The sequence below is a fragment of the Artemia sp. Qi Xiang Cuo genome, chromosome 8 (assembly GCF_049724085.1).
Source record: "Artemia sp. Qi Xiang Cuo chromosome 8, ASM4972408v1, whole genome shotgun sequence".
In the NCBI taxonomy this organism is placed as follows: domain Eukaryota; kingdom Metazoa; phylum Arthropoda; class Branchiopoda; order Anostraca; family Artemiidae; genus Artemia; species Artemia sp. Qi Xiang Cuo.
Window position 1 is genome coordinate 28443722 of NC_142801.1, and position 15983 is coordinate 28459704.

At 35.3% G+C, this 15983-nt stretch overlaps 1 protein-coding gene across 3 annotated transcripts in view; it reads right to left on the reverse strand.

Annotated features, from left to right (window-relative positions):
- Positions 1-15983, reverse strand: part of simj (transcriptional repressor p66-beta simjang) — a 104670-nt gene that overhangs the window by 70994 nt on the left and 17693 nt on the right. For 2 of the 3 annotated variants that reach the window (XM_089093327.1, XM_089093325.1), the window contains exons 2-3: positions 8743-9093; positions 5836-6068 (exon numbers count right to left, since the gene is read on the reverse strand). The gene's annotated coding sequence lies outside the window, so the exon portion shown is untranslated. The remainder of the gene's footprint in view (positions 1-5835; positions 6069-8742; positions 9094-15983) is intronic. The other variant, XM_089093326.1, reaches the window with a different exon arrangement.

Here is a 15983-nt window from a genome sequence, read left to right on the forward strand (position 1 = left end):
TAAAAATGTTCTTATATAGCCAATCCATTTATAGAGAGTCTACAGTTTTTGGTTTTTGAAAAGATACGTACCCATATACCTTCCCGTTTGGCCATAAAAAGGACTCCTTCGCCGAAATTAAATCAATGATTTTTAACCCCAATAAACACTTAACCCTAATTGTAAACGTGCTTTTAGTTTTGCATCCCCCCCCCCACACACAGAAAGAGCTAATATGCACATTAATTCCTTGCATTGGAATATTCGAGACGAATATGGCGCTTTTTCTGGCAAAAGGATTTGTTTTCCTTTTTAAACTTTTTACCCTCCAAAGAAATTTTCTCGAGGATAGGTCCCAAACCCTGGAGAAATTAATATGGATGACCTTGCCTGTTTGAGCTATATCTAGCAGTAGGCCTAATATTTTTTTTCTCCTAGAATATACTTTCTATGGAATAGAAAACCTATCCGTAAAAAAAAATCAAACAGCAAAATATGAATTTTTACGGTTAGTAACTCTTGGACACAAACGATCAGCCAAAATAAATTTGAAGGTTTTAGTTCAGCCGTAAGGCAAGTACAAGCGCCAGATTTGCAATGTAAATCATGCAAGGAGAATTGTTTTGCCAACCGAAAATAAACAGTAAGCTTTTCGTTACAAAGTATTATTGCAATCGAAGGTGTTGCATGCAGGCGCGCTGAAGTCCCACAAAACTTGTGGTTTACTAAAATCCTTACTTTAGATAGATAGATAGATAGATCGTGTATTTCAAAAAGCCCAAGAGCCATATACACACAAAAAATATGAAAATAGAAAAATTACAACAGAGCAAATTACAAACACACATTAACATGAATACATAGCGAAAAATACCTTCTAGTAAAAAAAAAAAAAAAAAAAAAAAAAAAAAAACATTAATTCCATATAATTAATAATAATTAATTGTAAAAACAGTTCCTTCTTTTTAATCCCTTCTCTATGTACGCACCAATACGAAATATTGTGGTTGGATTACTACTTTGTAAGATTTTTGGAAGCATCAAAACAATCCCATGTAGGTAATTTTCCCTTAAATCAGAGAGCACCGGGCACTTTCGGAGAAAATGGTCCAAATCTTCGTCCTCATCCCTACAAAGAGGACACACATACCGACCATCAGGATGTACTATCCCTCTGTCGAACACCATTTGTCTACTCTGGATTGGAAGACGATTCGCCCTAAGCTGAATCCATCGACATAAAATCATAGCCGGTAAATTGAATTTAAAATAAATTTCCTCTCCAAAACTAGGTTTAACTTGATTATAATGATTCAATGTAGCATAATTTAAAACCAGCCCTTGCCAATACTGAATTTCTTGACCCTCTAAGATAAATCTTACCTGGCTTACTAAATTTGTTGGTAGATCACGGGAACCAAGACCGTCATTCTATAAGTAAGCCATTCCCACACTTTCTAGTAATGACCTAATTTGGGATGGCCACGACCTTTTCGAATCATAGCTCAACATCTGATAATAAGCAGCACTTACTAGTCTGTCTTCATTGCACCTAATGATCTTCAACCAAAATCTAAGCATCAAAATACTCCAACTTCTGTGCCGCTTCTCCGCCCCAAATCTCCGCTCCATACTCTAATACTGGTAAAATTTTTGTATTAAATATTCTTTTGTGCATTTTTAGGTTTTTAATTCCCATTATCGTCGGATTTCTAAAAATTACAGACATGGCCACTTTACCTCTATTAATTAATTCATCAACATGACTCTTTAAACTTCCATTTTCCGATAAAACAAATCCTAAATATTTTATTCTTTTACTTGATTTAAGTTCCTCATTATTAAATTTAAATTTATAATTATCTTCGCCACTTGTTTTCCTTTTTTTAAAAATAACAACTTCACTCTTTTCAACATTCAGCCTTAGTTTTTTCATCTGCAAATAATCATCTATAAGACTCAAAAGCGTCTGCAGATCTTGCGGTGTGCTAGCCACCCAGGCAATATCATCTGCAAATAATAGTAGTGATAGTTTATGGGTCCCTAGACTAACATTCGGAGCCCATCTATTCTCTAGATAATCAACAACATCATTTATAAAAATGTTAAACAATTTAGGAGAAAGCTTAATATTAACAATTAATTAAACAATTTTTACACCCAGCTTAATATTAAAAAACCTAGAAAACCTGTTACCAACTAACACGATTCCACTCACACAAATATACATACTCACTATCAACCTCACAAACAAATGAGGGAGGCCAATTCTAACCAGGGCATCCTTAAATAGCTCTCTGTCGACACTGTCAAACGCCTTGTGGAGGTCCAGAAATCCCACATAGAGACAAGTTTTTCCCTTTCCGTATTTATCAATTAATGCCTTTAAAATAAATATTGTATCTACCGTCCCGTACCCTGTTCTGAAACCTCCTTGTTCTTCATGTATTATATTATTTTTATATAACCATTTAGAAAGCCTTGTATCTAGTATTTTCTCCATTATCTTACTTAAAGCAGGGACTAGCGCTATTAAACGATAATTTATGTGCAACTTAGGGTTACCTCTCTTAAAAAGCGGCATAAGCAATGATCTCTTCCACTCATTTGGCCATTGTCCTGAAGTTAGCACCTTATTACAAAGAAAAACAATTATCGACATAAAAATTGAAAGAAAATTCTTAAATAACGTTATTGGTACACCATCGACCCCCGCAGCCGAACCTCCTTTTAAATTCTTGAATACAAACTTGACCTCATCATTACTCACTTCCTCTACTAAATCATAATCATGTTCCTTCATGGGATAAACAACCATCTCTGTGGTATGTGTTACCTCTTGTAATTCTGCGCAATCACCTTCCATGCTTTCTAGGTAATCAGGCCATGACTTGGCGTCTGGAGCCACCTGTGTCTTTCCTTTTTCATTTCCAATATCATTCCTTATATAACCCCAAAATTTCTTAAAATCTTTATTTCTAAAATAATTTGCAATATCCAGTTTCTTCTTAATCTCAAACTCTTTTTTTCCTTTTAATTAACCTTTTGTAATCTCTTCTTTTATCTTTATATTCGGCTAATCTTAAACTTTGCTCTTCAGGTTTATCACATTCTTTTAAAAGATTCAATAAGTATCTGACCTTTTCTTTCATTAACTTACGCTCCAAATCAAAATATCGCTCGTTTTTATTTTCATTTTTATTCAGATTACACGATGCTGCACAACTGCAAATTATTTCATTTAACTCCACAACTGCAAATTATTTCATTTAACTCCATAATTATACCATGTATATCTTTTCCATCTTCTTCTAACGCTTTCAACTTATTTGTTACATACAACTTCATAAGCTCCCTTTTAAATTTTTCAAAATCATTATCATTTAAATCATATCTAATTCTTTTTCCTAAGCCCTCTAATCTAAGCTCCCCATTAGATAAATTTCTAACTCGAGGAACGACATCCTGAAGCTTCCCAGTCTTCAGCTCAAGCTTAATAGCTCTATGATCGGATCCAACTAAATCTAGTACATCAATACCAATCGATTCAGGTACAAATTTCGTATTAATCAGCGCATAATCTACAACGCTTGGAGTTGGGCCCGAAAGGCAAGTGAACTCGCCCAGACCCTTATCATTTCCAAACCTTCCATTTGCAATGATCAGACCATGTTCCCCGCAAAGCGTCAGGAGCTTTCTTCCCCAAACATTTATTTTTCTTTTTCATCCTTATTACTCCGCGGTAGTCTACAACAAATTGGGACCAAATCCCCTAAATCTGGGATTAATACATCTGGAACCTCAACCTCACCGCCAGTATAAGCATTGAAATCCCCCATCAAAACGCACTCAAAATCACTATAACTTTCTTGTATCAGCGACAATTCATCATCTAAAATTTCCCAAGTATTTTCTCGATGATAAGAACTATTTTGTGGAGGGATGTACACAACGCCCAAAATTAATCTCTTCCCATATTTAAAACAAATACGCAGCCACAGTAAATTTTCAGATCTACTATTAACTCTTTCATAACCATCAATAGCTGATGATTTAATCAAAACCAAAATACCACCATAATGTCTATTATTTTTTGCTGGTTTACGCACAACCTGTTCAACCAAATACCCTGGGAGAGGTGATATAGGAGAATGATCGTTCCATGTTTCAATAAACGAAATCACATCAAACGAAAGTAATTCATCATATAAATAAGGTAGCTTATCACGTAGTCCTTGTATGTTCCATGACACTAAACTCAGTATATGGCTCTGTATTTCCTATGCGTCTATGCTTTCTGTCAGTGCATTAATATCACTAATTTCTTGGAGATCCTCGTTCCTGGCCTCTGTCGAAGAAAAGGCAAAATGGTAATATTCACGACTGCGACTATTAATATCTGTTAGCACTCGCTGACTATTATCAACAAAATAACGGAAAAAAGCACTGCGAGGTCTTCTGTTAAGTCCTTTTCTTGGAGAATGGTTTCCTCTGGGTGCCAAGTTACGAGTGCCTGGTCGATGTAGGTCATTAGGGCTTATAACAGCACTAGTAGGTCTTTTAGTTGCCGATACTGCCTGAGAATAGGCTGTTGATGGTATCACTGTCTTGGTATCGATATTACTGGCATTACTATCTAGCCCCATCGGAATAACTGCAGGGTAATTTGGGAGTCTAGCACTAGGGGGTGGACCAAGATTTTTAACTGGCGCCAAGTTACATTTAACCTCAATCACAGCCTTTCTATCGTACCTGAATAGTCGGCCTTGGATAAACAGCTTGTCACCTCGTATCATTGCATCACGGACGTCGTTCTGTGCAATATTCATAATTTCCTTTAAGTGTTTACGGGCTTCTCTTTGTTTAGCTGTGTAATCTGGGGCCACCGATAGACCTCCCTTTCTCAATAAGGAACTATTTCTTAAGATATAGTCTCTGATTTCGACCGAGTTTAGCTTCACTACTACTGGCCCTGATTTCAATCTAAAAATGTCACGTACATCATATCGACTTATTTTGAGAGAAGGCATAGCACGGTTTAATAAATCCATTATTTCTTGCTTCACAGTATACCCACCATGGTGTTGCGGAGTATAATTATAAATAATAAAATTTGTTCTTTTCTGCTCTGTTTCGAGCTGGTTGGCTTGTTCAGATATGATTACTAGGTCTGATTTAACATTTTCCAGCTCTTTTTTAATTTCTTCATTTGTCTCAACATTTCTAGATAGCTGTGTACTAGTGTTATTCATCTGTACTTGTAAGGCAGCAATGCTATCCGAAAGTCCAGGAATTGCATTAACTTTCTCCGAAAGCGCTGGTAATAAATCCAATTTGAAATTTATTTCTCGCAAAAACTGGGAATTTTGCATTTTTCTCGGCCTCTATTGTTTGGTTTGCCATTTTCACACTTTGGATCTTTTCAATGTACAAATTTATTCCTTATATAATCGAGTAATTTATCAAAGCAATAAGTTATTGCTCTTGTTTTCGAAAAAGATATTCACAATATTGGAACAAATCCAAACACAGGTAAAAAATTTGTTAATTACGCTGTCACGATTTCAAACTTTATTTTATTAGATTGAAATAATCTTAACTCTCTGAACTCTGAGTCAATACAGCTCTTTTCGCTCTTTACGCTAAAGTTTGACTTTCTCACAACTCTATTTTTTTAAACAATACAAAAACTTTAGCGTAAAGAGCGAGGCATTGAGGAGGGGACAGCCCCCTTCATATACGGAATAATTTCTGTTCGTTTTAAGTTTTAACGTCGTTCCTTACTTTCAGTTAAAAAAACTTGTTTTTTTTATTTAATCCTCTGATAAGAACATGCTTTCTTATAAGAAAAATTACCTTTTATTCTTTCTGCGTTGCTTTCAATTGGCAATTTCCCAATCCTTGTGCCAGAAATTCAAATTAGATACTTGAAAAATCTGCAAATCACCTGCAAGTTACGCCACTGGTCTATCAAGATCATCCAAATTATGACAAAAAAATAATTGTTTAAAGTGTCCAAAAACTTATCCGACTTAATTTGAATTTCTTGATTTCTTCATTCTGGTAAAATTTGCAAATTCCAACAAAACCTAAAAAATACCGAATTGTTACTGTATACCAAAGTTAATTAAATAAATAGATATTAGGCAAAGTCAACCTTATCCTGATCAACTGGGTAATATCAGAGGGTGCTCCTAAGGAGCGTACAGATGGGATAATGGGTGTTCGGTACCGTATATACCTCCGTGATTTCGATATTGCCCTCGTAGTTTTATCGTGCTTTCCATATAAAACGTATGTATTTGCCACTTTTTTTTAACTTACGCATTCCCCATAAAAATAGTAGAATATACGTGGCTGGTATTTGTATCGGGCCTGCCGGCCATATGACGCCTCCAACCATCCAAATGTAAAAGTAGATCTATAGCAAATATTGCAATTTTTACACACTCTAAAATGTGTATTTTGCATACTAAAAAAATAAGTTGAACCGGATGGTATGTGAAAGGATTCTAACTTGATTACGAACGGATTGATATATATATATATATATATATATATATATATATATATATATATATATATATATATATATATATATATATATATATATATATATATATATATATACGCCTCGCTCTTTACGCTAAAGTTTTTTATTGTTTTAAAAAATAAAGTTGTGAGACAGAGTCAAACTTTAGTGTAAAGAGCGAGTCGTTGAGAAGGGGACAGCCCCTTTCATATACTGAATAATTTCTGTTCGTTTTAAGTTTTAATGTCGCTCCTTACTTTCAGTTAAAAAAACTTGTTTTTTTTATTTAATTTCTGAACGTTTTTGAGTTAATGCAACTTTTATTTTGGCTCGCCGTCATTGAATAAGTAAACAAAATTTGCATAAAAATTTTACTTTTCTTTTGCTAAATGGCTAAATGGTCTCTAAATTTGGTTCTGACGTAATTTACAAATTAACTTACGTAACGAACTTCTATAGTCGTATATTTTTCTTCTGGAAAAAAAATACAAAGTTGCAGATTTTTGCAGATATGAGCTTGAAACCTATGTTATAGGGTTTTCTGATACGCTGAATCTGACAGTGATTTTCATTAAAATTTTTTCACTTTTGGGGGATGTTTCCCCCTCTTTAAAAAATCAGGTAAGTTTTCTCAGGCTCGTAGCCTTTGATGACTAATACTAAACTTAACAAAATTTGTATATTTAGAATCAGCATTATAAGCCCATTCTTTTGATACATTTATTGACATCAGAGTTCCGTTTTTAAAAGTTTCGATTACTATTGAGCCGTATCGCTTGTTTTTTTTTTATTGTTTTTTTTTTATTACGGATATTTTATTAAGTATATTTTTGGGTTATACACTTAGTCAATAACACGCTCCTTACGTTAAAAGTTAAAAAAAAAATTAATTCAAACACCCCTGAATTACAAAGGCCGTTTAATTAGAATAGATAGCTTTTTTGAAAGCACTAAAAAAAACTGAAGCGTAAAGAGCGAGGTATTGACTTGGGGGAGAAACCCCTCATATACGTAATAATTTCTGTTCATTTTAAGTTCTAATGTTGCTTCTTACTTTCAGTTGAAAAAACTTGTTTTTTTTTAATTTAATTTCTGATCGTTTTTTAAATAATGCTTGGGAATCCGGCGCCCCCTTCATAGAAATGTCCCTTACCCCAAAGAAACATCCTCCACGGAAAGATTATTCCGAGTAACCCCCTCCCCCCCCCACAAAAAAAAATTCTTCCTGAAAATGTCTGTATACTTCCCAATAACCAATACAATATGCAAGCAATGGGCAAAGTTCATAACTTGCAGCCCTTCCCCTGGGAACTGTGGGGGATTAAGTCATCGTAAAAGACATATTTATTAGATTTTTGACTATGCTAAACAAAATGGTTACCTCAAAACTTCAATTGGGGTAGTTTGAGAAAAAAATGAGCGTGGGAGGGGGCCTAGTTTCCCTCTATTTCTTTTGGTCACTCAAAAAGGGCACTAGAACTTTTAATTTCCGTTCAAATGAGCCCTCTTACGACATTCTAGGACCACTGGGTCGATACGATTACCCCTGGGAAAAAACAAACACACAAACAAACAAATAAACTCACACCCGTGATCTTTCTTCTGGCAAAAAATGTAAAAGTATCCTTTTTTGTCGATAAGAACTTGAAACCTCTACAATAGGGTTCTCTAATACGCTGAATATGATGGTGTGAATTTCATCAAGGTTCTATAGCTTTTAGGGGGTCTTTCCCCCTTTTTTCAAAAATCAGCCAAATATTCTCAGGTGCGTAATTTTTGATGGGTAAAATTACACTTGATGAAACTTATATATTTGAATTCAAAATTAAAATCTGATTCTTTTTATGTATGTACTGGTATCAAAATTCCATTTTTTAGAGTTTCGGTTACCATTGAGCCGGGTCGCTCCTTACTTACAGTTCGTTATCACGAACTGTTTGATTTTTAAGTAAACAATGCCTAGTCGTTCAGATAATACACTTAGGCCCTAAAAAACTGTTTGGATCAGATTAATATCCATTTAAATATCTACATTTACTCGCTGATTGAAAAGATACAAAGTAGGTTAAAAAAAACTTTCTCACACGAAATGACCTAGAGTAGCCTACAAGGCCAATAAATGAAACAGCCAACTTCTTTGCCTATGGTTTCTATAAATAGATTACGATCTCTAAAACGATAAGCATGATGTTAAATGTACATCTATAAAAGAAGAGAAAAAAATATCATACCTTGGTTTAACGAAATCCCAATTTAATCTAAACAACTTTTGTAATTCAATCTATCTTACAGAATAATATCCTTCCTCAGAATCACAATTTTCAGGTCACTAAATATATCCCAAAAATCACAACTTATTCACTCATACACACACACACTGCAAACAGATCGGAAGTCGGAAGAGACGGCCAAAAACGCATCCCAGTTAATCGAATTGGTTGACATTGATGATGTGGTGTCGGCTCAACTGTTTCGAAAAGCGAGATGGGAATTTTCGAGTTTTGGTTCTCCCATTTTGCCTGCGGAACGGGAGGTGAATTTAGTGGGAGGCTGGTGGGGTGCTCCGATGGGTGGACAATCTCCTGTAAAGATTGTTTTCAAGTAATACCTCAAACAGCTCGCCTAATTAAAAACGACTCGATAATACATCTCTGTCTCAAATCTCTCTTGTCCTTCTCATTATTATTACATACTGCGTGATTATTATATTTGATTATTTTTAATCATATAAATCCGAAATATAACTCGTTGATTGTTTTGAGACGTGATAAACTTTTTTAGAGATTTAGACATAGGCTAGGCTATGGAACAATAAAAAGGATCAAACGCTTAAGCAGGGATGCGCTTTGGGGTAGCATTTCATGCTGGAGGGGGTTGGACAAGTTGACAAAAAATGAGGTGAATGGTATGCGAAGTAAGAGATGTTTAAGTAAAGATTGCAAAAATACTTCACGAATCTTGTACATTCTTATACAATAAAAATCTTATATTTTTATTGCGTTAAAAATCTTAATATTTTAAAATAATATCACAAATCTTAAATTTGTCTAAAATTTTTGATAGGATAAAAATTAAATCCAATAGTTGAGAATATATACGACTATAATTGTAGAAATAGAATACCGATTTTGGTTAACTATCTGAAAATATACTTTTATTGATATATCATAAGTTAAACCAAATCTGACAAATTATAAATGACTGGAGAACATACCTGTTTTTCAAATTTTTCTTATCCTTCTGACTTGTATGGGTTTTTATGTAATCGCCCTGGCATATTATGTTGGATTATTTTTTTAATATTCTGAGTTCTCTCAGTACCGTACACATTTTAATTTCTTTTTTTTTTTGGTTGTCGTAAGATTTTCCGAAAGTAAACGTGAGCTAAAAGGTTTATTGCCAGATCGAGAGCTATAATTTTGATATTGGATCACAACATCACGGGTGTCAAGTTGAAGCTTTCAGAGATTGTATCGAGAGCTGAATAAACCTCAGATTCGGACTTGGAAGAGGATTAGGGGGGGGGGCTAAAAAAAATTCGATCCACCTAAACGCTTTGCACTATAAGCCTCTTTGGGACCTGTAGTCTCTTCACATTCACAATTGAATGTCGAAGCAAATAAAAAGACACGGTTGCCAGGAGATGAAAAAAGTGCTTCGGCAAAAACCTGGGAGCGGCTTTAGGGATAAGTTGAAACTTTCAGCAAGTGTGTGGGGAAGGGGGAAGCAGACATCGGACCTTGAATCTAGATTTAGGGGGATGGTGCAAAAGGAAAGAATCTATAGATTTTGGCCTATAATCTGTGTAAAATTTTGGACACTACGCCCCTTGTCGGACAAGGATCTAAACTCGGTGAAGTAGCGATGGAGGCCATAAGTAATCATGCGTTCATAGGTTACTAAAATACCGTAACTACATTATCTCAGGTAGAGTTAGGGAGATCGAGTTGACATTTTCAAATGACAGTAGAGGCCCAAGTGGACCTCAAAATCTGACTAGTGGAGAGGGATAGATGTAGATCAAAAGAAAACATGCATCCAGGCAATCAAAATGGTATAAGTGCAACACCTTACGAACGATTTGTGAGGATATGAAGCTTTCGGGGTGTCGGGAGGAGGCAAGGAGACTTTATAGTTTGTGTTTACAGGAAGTGGATGAGGAGGCAAACAAATTTGTGTCTCTGATCCACCTAAAACTTTTGGCATCATTAGCTTTCGTAGTACTCTCAATTTATTCAAGGTGACGTAAATCCAAAGACGGTATATTCATCCAGGCAATCAAAAAAGCATACCTGTAATATTTTGGGAACGACTGGAGGGGCCGATTAAAAAATTTTCATGGCGAGTTCAAAATAAAAGGGGATTCAAAACAAATACTTAGGGAAATCGACAAGAGTGCAAAAACTAATCTTTCTCCTAAATATTTATTGGTCCGAAAAAGGCCCGACGTTGTTTCCTTAAAAGTTTGACACTTAAATCCTTCTTCCGTAAGCTAGTAGATCAGAGGGACCATTATGCACAAAGAAAAACTCGGAAAATCTAATTTCGGCCGAAAATGGGCCCGAAATTTTGTCTCGATCACATAGAACACGTGATACTTTTGTTCAGCCCAATTAGTTAACTTGGAATCTTTTACTTAATTATAAACCTAAATACTTAAAGATTTGGGATGTACAAAAAATATGAGACTTTGTATTTTTTTTTTTTTTCAGAAGAAAGTTTTTTTTCGAAGAGTGATCGTATCGAACCAATGATCCTAGTAGATCGGGATAGGGCCAATTTCATTGGAAATCCAAAGTTATAGCGCCTTTTTAAAGTGACAAAAAGATTGGAGGTTAGCTGGCCCCCCTACCACCAACTACCACACCCCTTTTCCCCAAAGCCGTCCGATCAAAATTTTGAGATAAATCTTATAAATAAATAAATCTTAAAAAGAGTGAAACTTAAATTGAATATGCAAATCAAGCCTGAAACGAAAAAAAAATCACTACATGCAAGAGTTTGGGTTTTGCCTCCTTCTCTCACTATAAAAGTCTAAAACCTACTGCGTCATGGGCACTTTGCTGTAAACTATACGTGTCTTTAACATTCTCGGCAATTACAAATAAAATCAAACTGAATGTTTGATATATAATGCTAGTAACTGTTGAAAAATCATCAGTTCAAGATTATATTTCACTGTAATTATATTTTCATTTTCAATGCTGAAATAACTGGAAAAAGAAACATTTGTAATATAATTCGTTTTCAGTGAAGCACCAATGACGCAGTAGGCTTTAGACTTTTACAGTTAACGAAAAGGGCAGTATCCAAACTCTTGGAAGCTATATTTGTCTTGAACAGTCTTGGAAAGAACTAATAGAATTAAATCGAATATTTGATACATAATAATATTAATCGCTGAAAGCTCATCAGTTCAATATTTAATTTTACTGCAATCTTATGTTTATTTTCTATTTTGTAAAAAGAACAAGAGATAATATTTGTAATATAATTCGTTTTCAGTAAAGGGCCAATGACGCAGTAGATTTTAGACTTTTACTTTGAAAGAAGGAGGCAAAACTCAAACTCTTCTTTGTAGTGATTTTGTTCGTTTCAAGCTTCATTTGAATATTCAGTTTAAGTTTTACTCGTTTTAAGATTTTATTTGTTCATTTATATTAGTAGCTATTGATTGTTTGATTGCTATGATTGCTTATTAATTTCTGTTTGTTTTGGATTTCATTTATACTTCAATAGCAAAATATTTTTGTTAGTTTTAAGATTTATTTATTAATTTATATTAGTACCTGTTGTATGTTTTTTGCTATGATTGTTTATATAATTAATTAAAAAAACTTTTTCCACAAAATAAGTTTTTCAAAGAAAAGTAAAGAACTCCATTAAACAAAAAATGAGCAAAAATAAAATCAAATAATCTACCAAGCGGGAAACTATCACAAATCAGGATCGATAAATAAATGAAACCCAAAGCAAACAGAAACTACTATAAATAACCAAGCCATAACTCAAAACTAGCAGAAATTAACATTAGTTAGGCGCAACAGCCCTATGCCTTTCGACGGCCAAGACATAATTTTCACTTTACTGACAAAAAACAAATGAATGTGCATTGTCAGTTTAATACACATATACTGATATTTAGTAATCAAAATGTTAATATTATTTGATTTATTAAAGTTATAAAAATAAAAACATTTATATTTTTATCAGTAAAGTGCAAATTTTGTTCTGGCCTTGGGAAGGCATAGGGGAAACATTTAACATGATTTTAAGTCCAGTCTCGTGTTTATGCAGAAAAGGCCAAAAAAGATCGTTTCTCTTTATTAATACACTGTAACTATTCCATAAGTCATAAGTAATTAAAAAATCATATTATATTCTTCCATTGCTCCAAAATATTAATTATAAGCTAAAAATGTTTGTACATAAATTTATGCATGTTCATAAGAACATTTGTACATGAATTCACTTTAAATGGCACCCTAATAAAATTCAATACGATATTCAAGAAATTTCAATCTACTGTTGAAGTCCAAACCATTCTGATTAATATGACCTATTCGCATCGAAAATCAATTTTTTCTACTGAAAAGGGTATAAATCTTAATAATTTTAATAACTTGTTGGAACTCAATAAGCAAGTCAAAATTTTAACAGAAGTATTGGATTTTTTTGACTTGTTTGAATTCAATAAGCAAGTCACAATTCCAACAGAAAAATTGGATTTTTCTTTACTTATTTGATTTTGAGTAAAACATTTTGTTGGAAGTAATTTTTTTTTTTTACAGCGTAGGATGCATTTGGGGAAAAAAGGGCCCTGAGGGTGTGTTATCCCTGGAGTTTTTGTTATATGATTTTTGGTCTATTTTTGACGAAATGGCTAAATAAAAATTCAATCGGACGCGTTTGTGGAAGAGAGGGTTGGTGGTGGGGGGAGGGTTAGTTGCTATCGGCTCACTTTTGACACTTAAAAAGGGAAGTAGAACCGTCAATTTCTAGTCATTCGAGTCCCCTCCGAAGCTTATACGACCACCTCTTCCATAAAAACTTTATAAGCCACCGGGGCACAACTTACAACCCTTAGTTCCCCCGGGCTCTGGGGGGATATGTTGACCCCGAAGTTTTTTTTTTATCTGATCGTTGGACTATTTCAAAGAAACTGGTTATTCCAAATTGATCGGATGTATTTAAGGAAAAGAGGGCGAGAGGGTACATGATCACTTTTGACTCTAAAAAAGGTAACTGGAACTTTCAATTTCCAATCAAATGAGCTACCTCTGAGGTTCATACGAGCACCCCTTGCATGAAAACCTTATATGTAGGGATATAACTTATAACTCTTGCTACTGGGCTCTGAGAGCTTGTCTCGGCCCCAGAGTTTTTTTTATCTGATTTTTGAACTATTTTCAATAAAATGGGTATCTCAAAATTTTTATTGGATGGGTTTGGGGGAAAAGTGCATGGAGGGGGGCAGGGGCGAATCTTCAGCATTTTATTGGGGGGCAAGAGGGGTCCATATCTGGATAGTCAAGGGGCATGGCGTATATAATGTGTTTTCTTCATATTATTAGGAGGGGGACAACTCCCCTCCCCCCCCCAAAAAAAAATGACGCCCCCTGGGGGCCACTAGTTGACCTTCAATCTCTTTTGACTCTTAAAAAGTGAGCTAAAATTTTAAATTTCTAATCAACTGAACCCCTCTGAATTTTATACGAGCAGCCCTTACATAAGAACCATATATGCCCCTAGGATACAACTTAAAACGCCTGCACCTAGGCACTGGGGTGTTTTGTCAACCTCGGAGTTTTTGTTATCTGATCTATGAATTATTTCACAAATTTTTATCGGATATATTTGGGAAAAAAGGCATGGGGGCTATTTGCCCCCCCCCATCACTTTTGACTCCTAAAAAGGGCATTATAACTTCCGATTTCCAGTCGAATGAGCCCCTTTCGAAGTTTTTACGACCATCCCTTCCACAAGAAGTGCCTCTATGAAAAATACAATTAAACATTGTTGTCTTATGGCCTTAGGTTTGGCGGGGGGAGGTTAGATGTCATCGGATCACTTAAAAAAAACTCTTAAAAAGGGAACTAGAACTTTCAATTTCTAATCATTTGAGTCCCCTCCGAAGTTTATACGACCACCTCTACCAGAAAAACATTATATACCCCCAGGGCATAAGTTACAACCCTTCTCTCGGGTTTCGGGGGGATTATGTTGACCCCGAAGATCTCAAAATTTTGATCGGATGCATTTGGGGAAAAGACGGTGCTGGGGGGGGGGGGGTTGTTATATGCCAGCCGATCACTTTTGATGACTCTTAAAAAGGTAACTAGAACTTTAAAATGCAAATAAAATGAATTCCCTCTGATGTTTATACGACCATACCTTACACTAAACCTTATCTGCCTCCAGGCCATAACTTATACACTTCCCCTCGGGCTCTGGGGACTGTGTTGACCCGTGAGTTCTTGTTATTTCATCTTTAAACTATTTTGAACTAAATGGCTAACTCAAAATTTTGATCGGATGTATTTGGGGGAAAAAGGGGCCTTTGGGGGGGGCTTTTTGCCCACCGATCACTTTTGGCTCTTAAAAAGCGCACTAGAAATTCCTATTTACAGTTAAATGAGCCCCCTCCAAATTTTATACGATCATCCTTCCATAAAAGCTTATATGACCCCGAAGCATAATTTACAGCACTTGCCCCGGGTTCTGGAGGGCTGTGTTATCCTTGGAGTTTTTATTATATGATCTTTAGGCCCATTTTGAACAAAATGGCTATATAAAAGGTTCGATCGGACGCATTTCGGGAAAAGTGGGTTAGGGGGAGGGCTAGTTGCAATTGGGTTACTTTTGACTCTTAAAAAGGGAATTAAAACTTTCAATTTCTAATCATTTGAGTCCCCTCCGAGTTTTATACGAACGCTTCTTCCATAAAACCTTATATGCAACCAGGGCATCAGTTACAACCCTTCCCCCGGGCTCTGGGGGGGGGGTATATTTACCCCAAAGTTTTTGTTATCTGATCGTTGGACTATTTCAAACAAACTGGCAATCTTAAAATTTTGATCGGATGCATTTGGGGAAAAGAGGGTGTGTGTCTGTGTGTGTGTGGGGGGGGGGTACATTCCCTCCAATCCTTTTTGACTCACAGAAAGGTAGCTAGAATTTTTAATTTTCAATCAAATGAGCCACCTCTGAAGTTTATACGACCACTCCTTACATAATAACCTTATATGCCTCCGGGGCATAACTTAAAACACTTGCCCTTGGGCTCCTGGGGTTTTTATTGACCCCGGAGTTTTTTTTATTTGATGTTTGAACTATTTTCAACAAAGTGGCTATCTTAAAATTTTTATCGGATAGGTTTGGGGAAAAAAGGGCGTGGGGAGGGGGGGGTAGTTGCCCTCCGATCTCTTTCGACTCTTCAAGAGGGAACTAGAACTTTCAACCAAATGAGCCC